This window comes from Rhynchophorus ferrugineus, unplaced genomic scaffold (genome assembly GCF_030347505.1).
Source record: "Rhynchophorus ferrugineus isolate W39M unplaced genomic scaffold, kcgeb_rfMv2 rfM7, whole genome shotgun sequence".
Classification (NCBI taxonomy): Eukaryota; Metazoa; Arthropoda; class Insecta; order Coleoptera; family Curculionidae; genus Rhynchophorus; species Rhynchophorus ferrugineus.
The window spans coordinates 25,911,178-25,924,902 of NW_027472586.1; the positions used below are offsets into that span (position 1 = coordinate 25,911,178).

Below are 13,725 nucleotides of genomic sequence, written 5' to 3' on the forward strand. Positions count from 1 at the left end.
GTTAACCACTTAATAGAAAATAATAGTAAATTTAATTATGATTAAAAGAGCGTTTATTTAGATTTTCCATTAGCCAAAGTGGATTTAACTAAGTCTAACGAAGGTTAAAAGAGGTAAATGTGGAAGAACGTCTCTAAAAATTTTATCATGCTGTGTTTGTAGAATTAAACTGATTTAGTTAAGAGAATTAACAATTCTAAAGCAATTTCATATTATAAGATTTATTATTTCTATTGTTAGTATATTTGCCCAATATATTTGTTGAGTATTTCAGAATTATTTATGGAAAATAACACGGGTCTATATTGATATGGTTACTATTAAATTAAGAGCACTTGGTGTAAGTATTACAAGTAGTTTAAGTAGTTTAACTGCAACTATTTAGTTTTTTTTTTCGTGCTGTTCTTAAGTTTAGATCTAAGGTTTCAGGCCTAATGTTAATTAGTACTTAATGGGTTTAGTCCCACTGGTACACCCCACATAGTTTTAAAGTTTCAAAAAGTTTTGATCCTTCAAACTCTGGGTAGGTCCACTAATGTCGAGCAGTTGTAGTACTTGGACGTTTTTGTATTAACGTAAACTCTCGTAACTTATGTAAACGTATGCTTTTTCGCAAACCGTTTCATTTCTTGTCTAATGGTTGGTAGCCTTAGATCTTTGTGGATATCCGCATTTCTTATATACCATGGGGCGTTAACAATTCTCCGAAGTACTTTGTTTTGGTAAGTTTAGATCATATTAATATTAGATTTCTTCCTGCTAAGCCATGCTTGCCCACCTTATATAGGCAATCTTCAAGATTTGCTTGTATAATAAAAATAAAAGGTTATTATGATGTTAATTCGGATTGTCGTGCAAGTAACCTCCACATTTATTTGAACCTCATACTAAGTTCTGCTCGTTTCTTTTCAACATGCTTATTATATGCGAAATATAACATTATTTAAATATCTACCGCCGCTTATAACTATGGTATTGATCCCTGTCATTCAACTTTCAGTTAATTCGGATGCAAAGAAACAAGTTTAGCATAGGATACCAATGTTGAACTGTCCTTGTTCCTTTAGATTTCTTTAAATAAGCGCTAATTGTACTATAGTTTCATAGATATATATTAATCGACTTAAACATAACAATAAATTAAATAGCAGATAACTGATTTTATACTGGAGATATTAACACAAATTTGTTATCTTATTTTAACTCAAATAAAGGATTGTTATAATAAGATAGAAGAATAGTTTTTGAAAGAATTTAAAATCTGCATCTGGTAGTGATAACAGCGCTCCTAAAATGTCCTTATAATAAGTCAATTGAAAATTCCCCGGCCTACCATAGTAGAACACTTTTTTTGGCAAAATTTTTTTTTTCAACATAATTCCCTTTAAGGGTGATACACTGATTACAGCGACCGTCCAACTTTTCGATACCATTTTTGTAGTATGATTTGTCCTTTGCTTCAAAATAGGCCTCAGTTTCGGCGATCACTTGTTCTTTCGACGAACATTTCAGCGAGCGCGCTTTTAAGCTCTGAAAACAGGAAATAGTCGCTGGGGCCCAGATCTGGAGAATACAGTGGATGAGGAAGCAATTCGAAGCCCAATTCATGGATTTTTGCCATCGTTTTCACTGACTTGTGACACGGTGGACTGTCTTGGTGAAGCAGCACCAGAAACAAGCGAAAAACGTGGATTTGCTGACTTCAAATGTATTCGTGGTGACACCGATGATGCGGAACCCAGTGGATATCGAAATGAGATGGTAACGTCAGAAAACATCAAAAAAATCCTCAAAATCGTTTTCACTGATCAAAAAGTGAAGTAACTTGAGTTATCTAACATAGAAAAATATATTAAAAGAACGTTTTAGTTTTATATTTCATTCGCATTTAACTATGAGAAAGCTTTGTTCAAAGAGGGTGCCGCGTTTGCTCACTATTAACCAAAAACAAGAACGTGTTGATGATTCCGAGCAGTATTTGGCCATGTTTAAAGGTAACAAACCGGAATTTTTGCATCGATATATGACAATGGATTAAACATGGATCCATCACTCTGGCATCAACGATCGTCATCTGAGCAGACCAGCGAGGCCTATTTTGAGGTATATATTTCATTATTTGCATGAATGATTGTGCGGTTCTTGATTTGAATTTTAAGCAAGAGAAACGGCGTTCCTTTGTTACACCCAGGACTTTTCGGCCAATGTATTACCTTGACATTGGGTTTATGCGTATAATATTTTTTCATATAGGACAAAAAGTGGTTGAAATCATTCCTAATCAGAAAAACTAATGAGCATAATGGATTTGATGGCGGAATTGATTGTGACAATTTCACTTTTTCACCGACATAATATAACCCAGTATATTCATTGTTTTATTTCAGTGTCTCACAATACTGACCAACCATTGTCATCTCTCCAATTGTAACTGAATTGTTTGAACCAAAATCTAATTTCGTATCGCACTGAAATGGTGCTCATCCCTGTATAAACGTCTGTGGATTCGCTCAATTTCATTGTATGGTGCTAGCTATTGTTGTGTTTCATGTGCGCGTGCTCATTACATTCTAATCCTATCTCACCCAAAATACGTTACTCCACAACATCTCCGGATTTGGCGCATGCACATATTGAGCTCCATTTAATTTTGAAAAATTTGTCCAGCCATACTATTTTTATAAAACGTCATATTACATATCATAATTTTTTATAAATAAATATACGCAGATTTGATAAATAATTGATTTAATGTTGAAACCATATATAAGTAGGGAATATAAAATGTGTTATTTCAAAAATATTTATTATATATAGGTTTATCCTGTTATTATGTTTATGAAAACACCAAATATAAAAAATAATTTACAAATTGAAATAATTAGGAAGATCTCCAAGAACCATATCAATAAACATTAGCATGGAAAAACCAAAATCGTTTAGATCAAACCCAGCCAATATAGTTAAAATCAAATGAAAAAGCCACTACTATATATGAAAGCAGTGAAATTCTCCTAAAAAGCTCCAAATATAATCAACTATCATCGCTACTATTCTTCATCCACAAACCCCATTAATTAATTGACTACCTCGAGCTTTCGATTAACATATTGTACATTTACTAGCCTAAAATGAATGGATTATCGTAATTTTAAGCTGAAATAAATCTCAGTCAATACATCATTATTTTTACAAAACAATAATTTGTTTACTTATACTTTTATATAATAATGCATTGTATTTTCCTTGCCATTAGATATAACTATCAACGATATCATTACGATATCGTTGATAGTTTTATATTTTATTTATTTGATCCAGGTCTATATTTGTTATCAAATTTAATTATTTCATAGTATCACTGTACACTCTTCTTACATCTGGGCAAAATTTTGTCTAATTTCTTCTTCTGTGAATTTCACATTCTTCGATTTTCACTCTCAACAAATTCTAGTTACATCTTTCCTATGAAATAAAATTTAAATAATTACTAAAATATATTATATTTTAAAAAAATATCTAATTATTATCAGTTACTACAGTTGTTGCTACTATTCTTGATGGAAAACCTCATTAATAACTTGACTACTTCCAACACAACAAGAATACGTTTTGTACTCTGTTCTTGTTATCATTAAATTTTGGCATATTTTGATACCTATACGATGTCATTGAAAATGATGTAGTGTTATACCCTTGTTGTTCCACATTTTAAAGCCAAAGTATGTTAAACCATCAAGAATAACACAATCATTTAATTATTATTACTATAGAATTATTAATAAAACACAAAATCCAAATATTCAAGACTTTTTTGTTGTTTTGACTTGATCGACTCTATCGATCGACTCGAAAAGAATGTACCGCCATTAGAAAAGGAAGACAATATAGTTTCATACAGTTTATTATTTTCTATAGTTTATTCTGTGCAGAATCTGGAGATGTTGTGGAGTAACATATTCTATCTCACTCATGTTAAGTCACTCTCAAACACAACATACTAATATGACTATTATTATTTTCTGTTTCTCGCTGGTCATCAATGCGGTTAGCACGTGAGGTAGCTAGTAGCAAATTTGATTGAATTTGACGACTTCTTCTTCTTTTTGACATTGTTGTGATATTAAGCGGCAACTGGATTTTATATTCTAATTGCAGTTTGATCATAGTGGCTAATAGTTTTAATCAATATTTAACATTTTTAATCACAAAATAAATTTCTGAACACATTTATAAAATAACAATATTTGTCAGTCAACAACAATGTCGCTCCTTTATAACAGCTAAACTATGAATAAGAACGACAGTGACAGTATGAGAAACAGAAATATTATCTTTACTATTTTCTCGCAATTATCCCATACTCCCATATTACCATACAACCCATCCTTGGATTTCTATAAATATTTTAAAACCAAAATTAGCCAAGTCGGTCTAGCCGTTCTAGGGTCTTCGCGAAACTAACAAACAGCAATTCACTTTAATATAAATATAGAATATACATGTATTATGATTAAATATTACGCGTAACACTTTTTCGTCTTATTATTTCAGTAATGAAATTCTATCCATATTCCCCGAACTTACAAAATGGATCCTTGTCACAACAGGTACAACGTCGTATAAACAAATAAAAACTACAAATTACATTTAAGATATTTCCTCCGAAGCGACTCCAGCAAGTCGAGGAGCTTGGAAGTGAAAACCGAAGGCGGCATCTCATCTTACTTTAAAATTAATTAGCTCTAAAAATTCTCATCGCGTTACCATCTACCGGCTTGTCTGAATTTTCGGCGTGAAAAAGAAAGCAAAAAAAAAGTTTTATACCGTTTCATCACTGTCTGAATATAGCGAATAAAGAAATTAACGAAATATGTAAGGAGGGGAATATAGGAGGAAAGTTTCAAGGGTATCTTTTATGCGATAAGGATCCAATTTGTTACAGGAACTTTTCCTTGTTGATTACCGAGTTTAATCAATAGCTGTTTTTCGTTCAGTTATAACCAGCGAGATAATTAGTTACGGTAAAGTCAAAGAACGTGTCTTAATAGATAAATGTTTTGCCTTAATATCGGGGTTAGGAATAAAATATGGAGACTAATGTTATTACAAAATAAAACATTATGAAGTATACGAGTTTACGGATTGATAATATTAAGCCATAAGATCATGGCGTGACCCGATTGTTATGACGATGCTAATACCTAACTCAAAATTATATAGAGCCTATCGTTCACAATTTTTTCAATATAATATGAGAAATGTATTTGATGTATATATACATCAATAAATTAAAATAATAAATGTCTGTAAATTAAAACATATTAATATATATGCAAACTATCACAGGAGTAATACTCAGTAACATTTTTTAAATTGCATTTAATTAAATCTAATTTCCATTAACTTTCGATAATCAAATTATTAAAAATTGTAAAGTTTTAATATCGGAACTGTAACAACTTCAGAGCATTAAATATAGGTATACATGATTTTCCTTTCCTTTTATATTATGAACTTAAGTATGGAGTAATAAATGATGTAATATTTAATATAACATGAAATATATGAATAAAACAATTTTGAAATTAATATTTCACTTTAGCATGTATGTGTATAGCATGTGTAATTGGTTAAATATTAATAATGATTGTAAAATAAATAATCAAAATTATTGATATAAGATTCCAAGAATAAAATATCATAGTCACATGTATATCATATATCGTATCAATCACTAGAAACCTTAATATTTATCAATGATTTAAAATGTTTACAAATGCACTGCTATAAGTTCATATATATATATACATAATATATATATATATATATATATATATATATATATATCCATAATTTCCTCTACTAGTCCTACGTATTCATTATTTTAGATTCTGCATATTGTCAATGTTTCATTTATGTATTCATATAGTCCTTATCTTCTATCTATATTTCTCACCTAAAATATACATTACAAAAACAATAAATACACAAGGTTGATTAAAAGAATAATTTCTTGACCTAATTCTTTATATAAAATTGCTTTCTATATCACTATATCAAATTAAATTAATATTGTGATTTCGTATATCTAAATATCTTGTAAGAAAGGAAAACAAATGATTCATCTCTTCTTGTTATTCCCGAACTTTTTAAATCTATTGGGATGAAATTTTTGTATATATATAGGGTTTTTTCTTTCACAGCTGTATATACCATCCGATAAAACAGACACAATCAAATTAAGATTTCTCTGAAAAAAATGTAAAATATAATTTGTAACCATACTAATCTTAATCGTCTTTTATACAAACTTACCATAATTCTTTAATAGTTCCAACAATACGGAAACAACCGAAATTGACACAAAAAACTCAGCTTAAAATTATGATTTGTTATTATATGATATTTTTATTAATGACTTAATCGCTCAGTTTTCGTTTTAATATCGTTTCAAATAAAATAAACAAACATTCGCTGTAATTTTAACGAACACTAGCCTTTATTTTATTTCATAAAGTTATAAAAAAATTTCTACTATCGAACTATCCCCAGCGAGATTCGATCCTAGTACGTTATGTAAAATGATATATTATTATGTATATGTATATATATACACATATAGATATTAATTTTTTACAATATTAATTAATGGTATACGTTTATGACATACTTTGAAGGCTTATCTTGCCAATGCTTCTCTATGGCCCCGAAACCTGGACACTGTTTCAGTCTGGCATTTGTAGGCTTGATGCCTTTCAAATATTCTGCATATTTCTTGAGGAGTTTGTATTAGAGATTAGGTAATTATTTTAAAGTGTTACAGTCAGTGCGCAATTGAAGAACAAATATACAGGTGTATATTCTAACCGCATGTCGTCTGTCAAATACATTTCTTACATAATTGTATCACGAAATATATATAGGTATAAATAAATAAATATATATATATATATATATATATATATATATATATATATATATATATATATATATATATATATATAAAGAATATTCAAATCTTTGTGACTAAGATACTGTACATGACAGAAAATGTAGATAAATTTATAGGCAACGCTTACTTGCATCAACATCTCATCCTGCAGCTGAGGTGTTGCGACGCATATTTATCATGAATGGTTGGGACAACCCTGTAAAATGTAAGTTACGCTAATTGTAGAATTCTCTCGGTTCTACCGTTAGAGGTTCTAATTTATTAGACCTTTTAACTGAAGTTTTAATTTATAATACACGGAAAATAATTATGACTAGATAAAAAACATAACGTTCGCAGTATACTGAACGTCTGGTAAATATAGATAGGTAAAAAGATTCCAAATATATATAATAGACGTGTTCAACAAGGATGATTCCCATCGGATCGTTGTCGAGTGTTTAGGATAACGAGGATATAAATACCGAGGCTAGACGAAACGTGTCGGATGTTAGACTTGGTAGAGGACTCTTTATGGTGCATCACCATAAATATCAAAAGGACCCGAAATCGTGGAATTTTTAGGAATTCCTTAAGAGTCCGAACGCACATGTTTTATCAGCGTGAGAAGTTCCTAGCTGGAAAAGTGTTTCCCATCTAGATATTCTCAGCGAATCGCCACCACCAAGAAGCCGAGGGAGGAGCAATAAAACGCTGTGCATCCAAGACGAGAAGACAGTGAATTGTGCATGAACACCGAGGGAAAGAGTGTTATTGAAAATGGGAAAAATAAAGTATAGCTGAGAGAAAGTATTGAATTGTTTGAAAAAGAAACTATTGAATTGAATGAGAATTAATTGAAGAGACATTGAAGAAATAATTACATTAATTGAAGTATTATTGAATTCCTATCTATATTAGCCAATCTACACATTTTGTTAATAGTAAGTATATGCGATTTGAATCATAATCCTTTTCCCATGATGTATTAAGTAATATCTGTAAATTTATATATGTTTATTCTTTATTATTAATTAAACACTCGTCTTTGGGTATTAATTTACTCAAGGAAGAGAGAAAATAAATTCTATTTAAATTACAACCTTGTTTTCTCTCCCGCATCTCCACAGCAGGAGACGATGGGTAGGTTCGCCAACGCCTTTTAAATAGAGAAAGTCTACTAGATATAGGGCAAATACTGGGTTATTGTGTAAAAGTAAAAGTTATGTTATCCATACCAACATTGAAAATATTTGTTCAGTATTTTTAAATAACTGCTATGTTGTTTGGTGTTCTAGTTCCAGAAATAATGATAAAAAGCACATTTAAAATGTGTGTTGTCATACGACGAATATATTTCTGCTTTATTGGCTGTTGATCATTCAGTCTGGACGACAATAATATTGTTTTGGTTAACATGTATGAGGAGGGAAATTACACTAACTGTTTTGCAGATATAGCAAATTCATTATTGAGTATGCAGTGATTAAATGTAGTATTATGAAGAAAGATTTATAGAGATAGTAGTAGGACAAACTAAAGAGAAATATAGTAATATCATAATGACTTTTGAAGGATATATTGCACCAAAAGGAACAAGAGCTAAGCTTAAAACATAAATATGCTCTCTAATGAAAGTATATTTTAACATTACTCAAATATACAATTGTTAAGTATGTGGATTAGGCCTTCGGCGGATACCACTAAATACAAAAACGCGCCTAAAACCCTACCGATAGTAGTGCGAAACAAAGGTCAATGTATATATAATAAAACAACTCTAACCTGTAAATTATTGGGGCTGTAAAATTAATTATAGTTTTAACTTCTTCGATAATAAATGCATTTGATGTACTGCGACGTTAAAATAAATTTTATTTAACGAAATATTTGTTCAATTATCTTATTTATATTAAAATGTTGTTATGTGTCAGAACCAAAATGTACCAAAACTCAGAGTTGATGCGGCAACATTGCGACGTTTTGACAGTTCTCCCTTGTCACTGCTATTTTGAATTGACTATATACAGGGGTCTGCAACTGCAATGGTAAGTAGTGGGGCAAAATTTCGATTAGTCCAATCATTGGCGGCGCTGCCAACGCGAATTTGATTGGTTAGTTTAAAATAGTTATGTAGAAACCTGTAAGGAAAATGCTTTGCTTCGATTGGTCTGCCATTTCCCCTGATTATTTTGTGACGTCACATTTATTGGCCAATAGTATTTAAATAAAAATCAAATTTAAATTTTAAAATTAATTTATTCAAATAAAATCCTATACAAATATACATAAGTGTAAATAATATAGAATTATGAACTCTATTCTAGGCAATACTAAAGTATCTATAATTCTTCTATAACGCCTTCCCATATATGTTTAGTGCCATCAATTTTATGGGATCTATTAGAGTTCTAACTTATCCTGATATATTGAAGGTAAACTTTAAATCCTTCCCTGTTGATATTGCATTAACTTCATTAAAACAAAAATACAATCACGCCTCATAATAACTTAAAATTTGGTCTTGAAAATCATTATGGATTGGACAGTTGAAACACTAAAAATTTATGTGTTTTTTAAAAATATTTAGATTTTAGAGTATTTAATCTGTGGAACTACTTAATATAGAATACAGACAAATATTGCATGTTGTCTCTTTTTCAGAAGTTTTGTTAAATAGCCTGAAATAAGAATAAAATACAATATTAGACTCGTTTTCCTCAGAGCAAAATTCTCTGGAACTGAAAATATAGACTCAACTGGTGATTTAACAACCTCAAGTGGTACTAGATCTCCCGTTAAACACGAATATAAGTTATCTAACATGATCATCTTCTTCACAATTTGCTCCGGGAGAATGATGTGAAAAAATTGAAGTGATGAGCCCTTTTAAAATTTTCTCGAACATACTAGGGGAAGAATGCTGTTTCTACCTCCATGACCTCTAATAGATGCAACAAAATTCTTTAAGCAATCTTGGTTAAGATTTGTTAAACAAATGTAGTTATTTGTAAATTTAGACAAAATAGATTTCTTTAATGTAATAAATCCCCTAAAATTAGCAATTAAATTTATTGATGGCACCATAACAAATATTTTCTTAACAAGGCAATCAAATTTAAATATATAATTCCTCTACTATAAAATGATTGAACACTGATTGTTCTAAAAAGTTAAAGTATTGCAAATATTTTAGGGATATTTTACAATTAAAAGTAGTATTTATTACTACTAATTATCCAGTTATATTAATTGGTACCTTCTTGTAAGACTTCTTTATGTAGAGACATCACACTGACAGCATACGAACAACTTGGTAGATTAATTGAATTTTATTACTACTAACATCTTCATAAGGTTTTGAATTTCTGTAAACAAACAATATATAAACAGACATGTAGTAGATAGATAATTTTATATGTACCTGATAAAACCAATGATGGATATGCATTTACCCTAATACCTGTTCGTGAAGGAAGGGTAATTCGAAATTTTTCACTAAAATGTCCATAACAAACACCATGACGTTGATATATTTGCATTGTGGTTTATCCAGGTAACTTACTACTAGTTACTTAATCAACCCATTTTTGGAAAGGAGCGAGATCATTCTTTGGGAAACGATGTCTAATTTCCGTAGTAGAATTTTACCCCGGTACACTACATCTTTTACTACACTGACGCATTGTCATCAATTTTTATATTATTACTCCATAATAATTAATGTAAAACAGAAAATATGCACAACGTAAAACGAAAATTTCGTGATCTAAACAACAACCATAACCTACAAACAATAAACATAAAAATGGACGCCCATAGAAAATGCTCATTTCACACAATTTGATCGACCAATCACATTTCATGTTAGTGGCGGCACCAGGAATTTAAACTAGCCAATCACAATTTGCGATCGCAGCGCTACAGTTGATTGAACTAAACAAAACATTTCCCCAAGGTCGCCTATACCGTGAAATTTCTATTTTTTCTATGACTATATGTAATTGTAATTGGAAATACCTCTAGGTAAGAGCGTAAAATCAGACAAGGTATAATCATGCCAGTCAGGCTAATAGCCAGGATGGTTAAGACGGAATGCCTTCTGAGTTGGTTTCTAAGTTTCTAAGTTAGACTAAGGACCTAATACCGGGGACAATAGATCGAGCTGAGGTTAATCATTTTTAATAAATTATTGGTTGATCTACAATAAATTTTGATAATGAATTAATTTTATTAATTACATTATTACTGGACGTTGCCAACTAACCTGCAATTTGTCTTTTGTTTTTGCGTATTATCTGGAGGGTCCATCGACCCTATCTTAATGTCTAGTGAAATAATATTTATTAGTTATTAACACTGCTCTTTTTCTATTAAATACACCTCACTGCACTACACTACACGAGATCAAATCGTTCGATTCTTCTGAGTCGGTGTCTTGTTCTGGGGTTATAGAAGAGATGTATTACTTCGATATTAACATAGAGAATAGAGTTTGTACTCATATCTCCTTGAAATTTTCCTGATTTTCTGAGTGACAGTCTGTATCTGAAGGCGTCGGTGTAAGTAATCGGTCCTAAAATATTTCTCAGGACTTCATTCATCAGACTTTTATTTCACACTGGTCCTGCAGACAGACATTCAATACTTGCTTGTACAATAGCAATTTATTATGTACTGATAATTGTGATTTTCTTTCAATTGACCATTATATTTTCCCATATTTTAAATCCAGTTCTTTCCCTAAATTTTTTTTGCATTATTATTCCAGCGAAGTTATGCATAAAGATTCATTTAAGATATTTATCGTTGTTGCTATATGGAATGTATGCTATGTATTATAAATATTATTAATGGTGTTTGTGCGGTTAGATTATACGTGAATTGCATATGCACATATTTGATTTCGTTAATTTTTGTTTCCAAAGTTAAGGTGCAATTATTTATATTTTATCTGCACTATTGTAATTTTCATATGACTTCTTCGCTATTGTCCCTTTGAGCAGGAATCACAGTGTCATCTGTAAATATGGCCATCGTGATACTTTCTATTTGCCTTATATCTCACTCACTCACATGTATAGATTAGGTTAAGAATTGGCCTCAATGGACTTTTTATGGTACATCTGGATTTGCTTCTTTTACTGTAGAGTAGGCTTCCTCCTGTATGACCATTAACATTCTGGTTGTCATTTTTTATGTCCGGTATATTATTGTCAATATCAGTTTCATTTGGTTTGAATGCTTTTTGTAGGTGGCCAGCAAATGCTTCCCCTTTTTCTTGATACATTCAATTAATAACAATGAAGAAATAGATATATCATCGCACAGTCGAACTGATCTGCAATGGAATATAAATGTTTCTAGGAAATAATATTAATATGACAAAGATTACTTCCATTGTTACCACCTACTGTATATATATTTTTGACACGAAAAGGGATTTATTTAAAGAATTACAATATCTAGACGAGCGAATTAACGTAGGCCCGCAAAATAATTCCTTTCTTGCCGGCATAAAAGCAAACCGTGGCGCGCCATTGAAAGATAAATTTATGACGACGACCGCCTGTTTCGCAATGACCCAGATTTGATTGTGATGAATTGATTCATATTGGGAATGGGTCTTTTTATTAAAAAGATGATTTATTTAAGAGCGAAAAAAAAACTCTTATCAAACCTGACGGGCTGAATGGAGACGAAAAGAATAACAGAACATTTTAACAAACTTGTCAAAAACAGTCTTTAAAGGTAGTTCGTTCGGTTTAATTTCCATTTACCTGAAAGGGTTTCTCCTTGGGAATGCGCATTGTGAAGATTAATATTTTAACCCTATTTTATATCAAAATCATAAATTTTGCGAATAAAAATGATATTAGAAGGGCACATAATGAGTCTTTTTATGCAAGGAAAGTTTATATTTAATGAAGAAAAGTAGGATACTTATAAAAGAATATTTTTTAATTATTAAAATGTATAATTTGTTACGAATCACTTATGATTCGGGATGGGACGGAATTAATAACACCACTTATGGCTTTGGAACAAAAGAGGAACTTTATTTACATCGCTGCTCTTTTATATACATTTTTGAACAGTCTCGATACAAATTACAGCGTCCTCTGCTAGTTGTCCTTCTTTTCTACCTTGGCTCTTTTATCGACATAGATCATATATTTAACATAGTTTTGGTACTTATTTCTTAATAAATGTGGCAACAAGTAATTAACATGTATTTTCTTTCAACTACTGCATGGAAATTCACAAGAAATAATCAGAACTATGTATATGTATATGAAATATAATGTGATGAAATAAAAAAAAATTGCCATATGCGGCCGGAGTTTTGGGCCTTTAAATGCTTCAATAACGCTATATAATATACACTGTTGACGGTATTTCCCCCTCACAAGAGAGTTGACGAATATTACACCACGCACATCCCATAATACCATAAACCTTTCCAGCCGATTGTTGTGCTTTTGGGACGCTTTGGACGAGGTTCACCAGTTGCTCTACACTCAGGCGACGATACCTTTAATTCCGGAGTGAAGTGATGGATCCATTTTTAATCCATTATCATATATTAAAGCGAAAATTCCGGTTAGTTTTAAACATGACCAAACACTGCTCAGAATCATCAACATGTTTTTGTTCTTGGTCAATAGTCAAGTAAAATGTTCATACAATATAAAACCAACACGTTCTTTTGATCTCCTCACGATGTTAGCTATTTTGTAGATTTATTTGATGTTTTCTGGTGATACCGCCGCATTTGTGCATCCACTGCG

General features: G+C 30.9%; 1 protein-coding gene across 2 annotated transcripts in view; it reads left to right on the plus strand.

Moving 5' to 3' along the window:
- NPFR (Neuropeptide F receptor) overlaps positions 1-13,725 on the plus strand; it is a 245,932-nt gene that overhangs the window by 168,644 nt on the left and 63,563 nt on the right. The gene's annotated exons all lie outside the window — the stretch shown is intronic.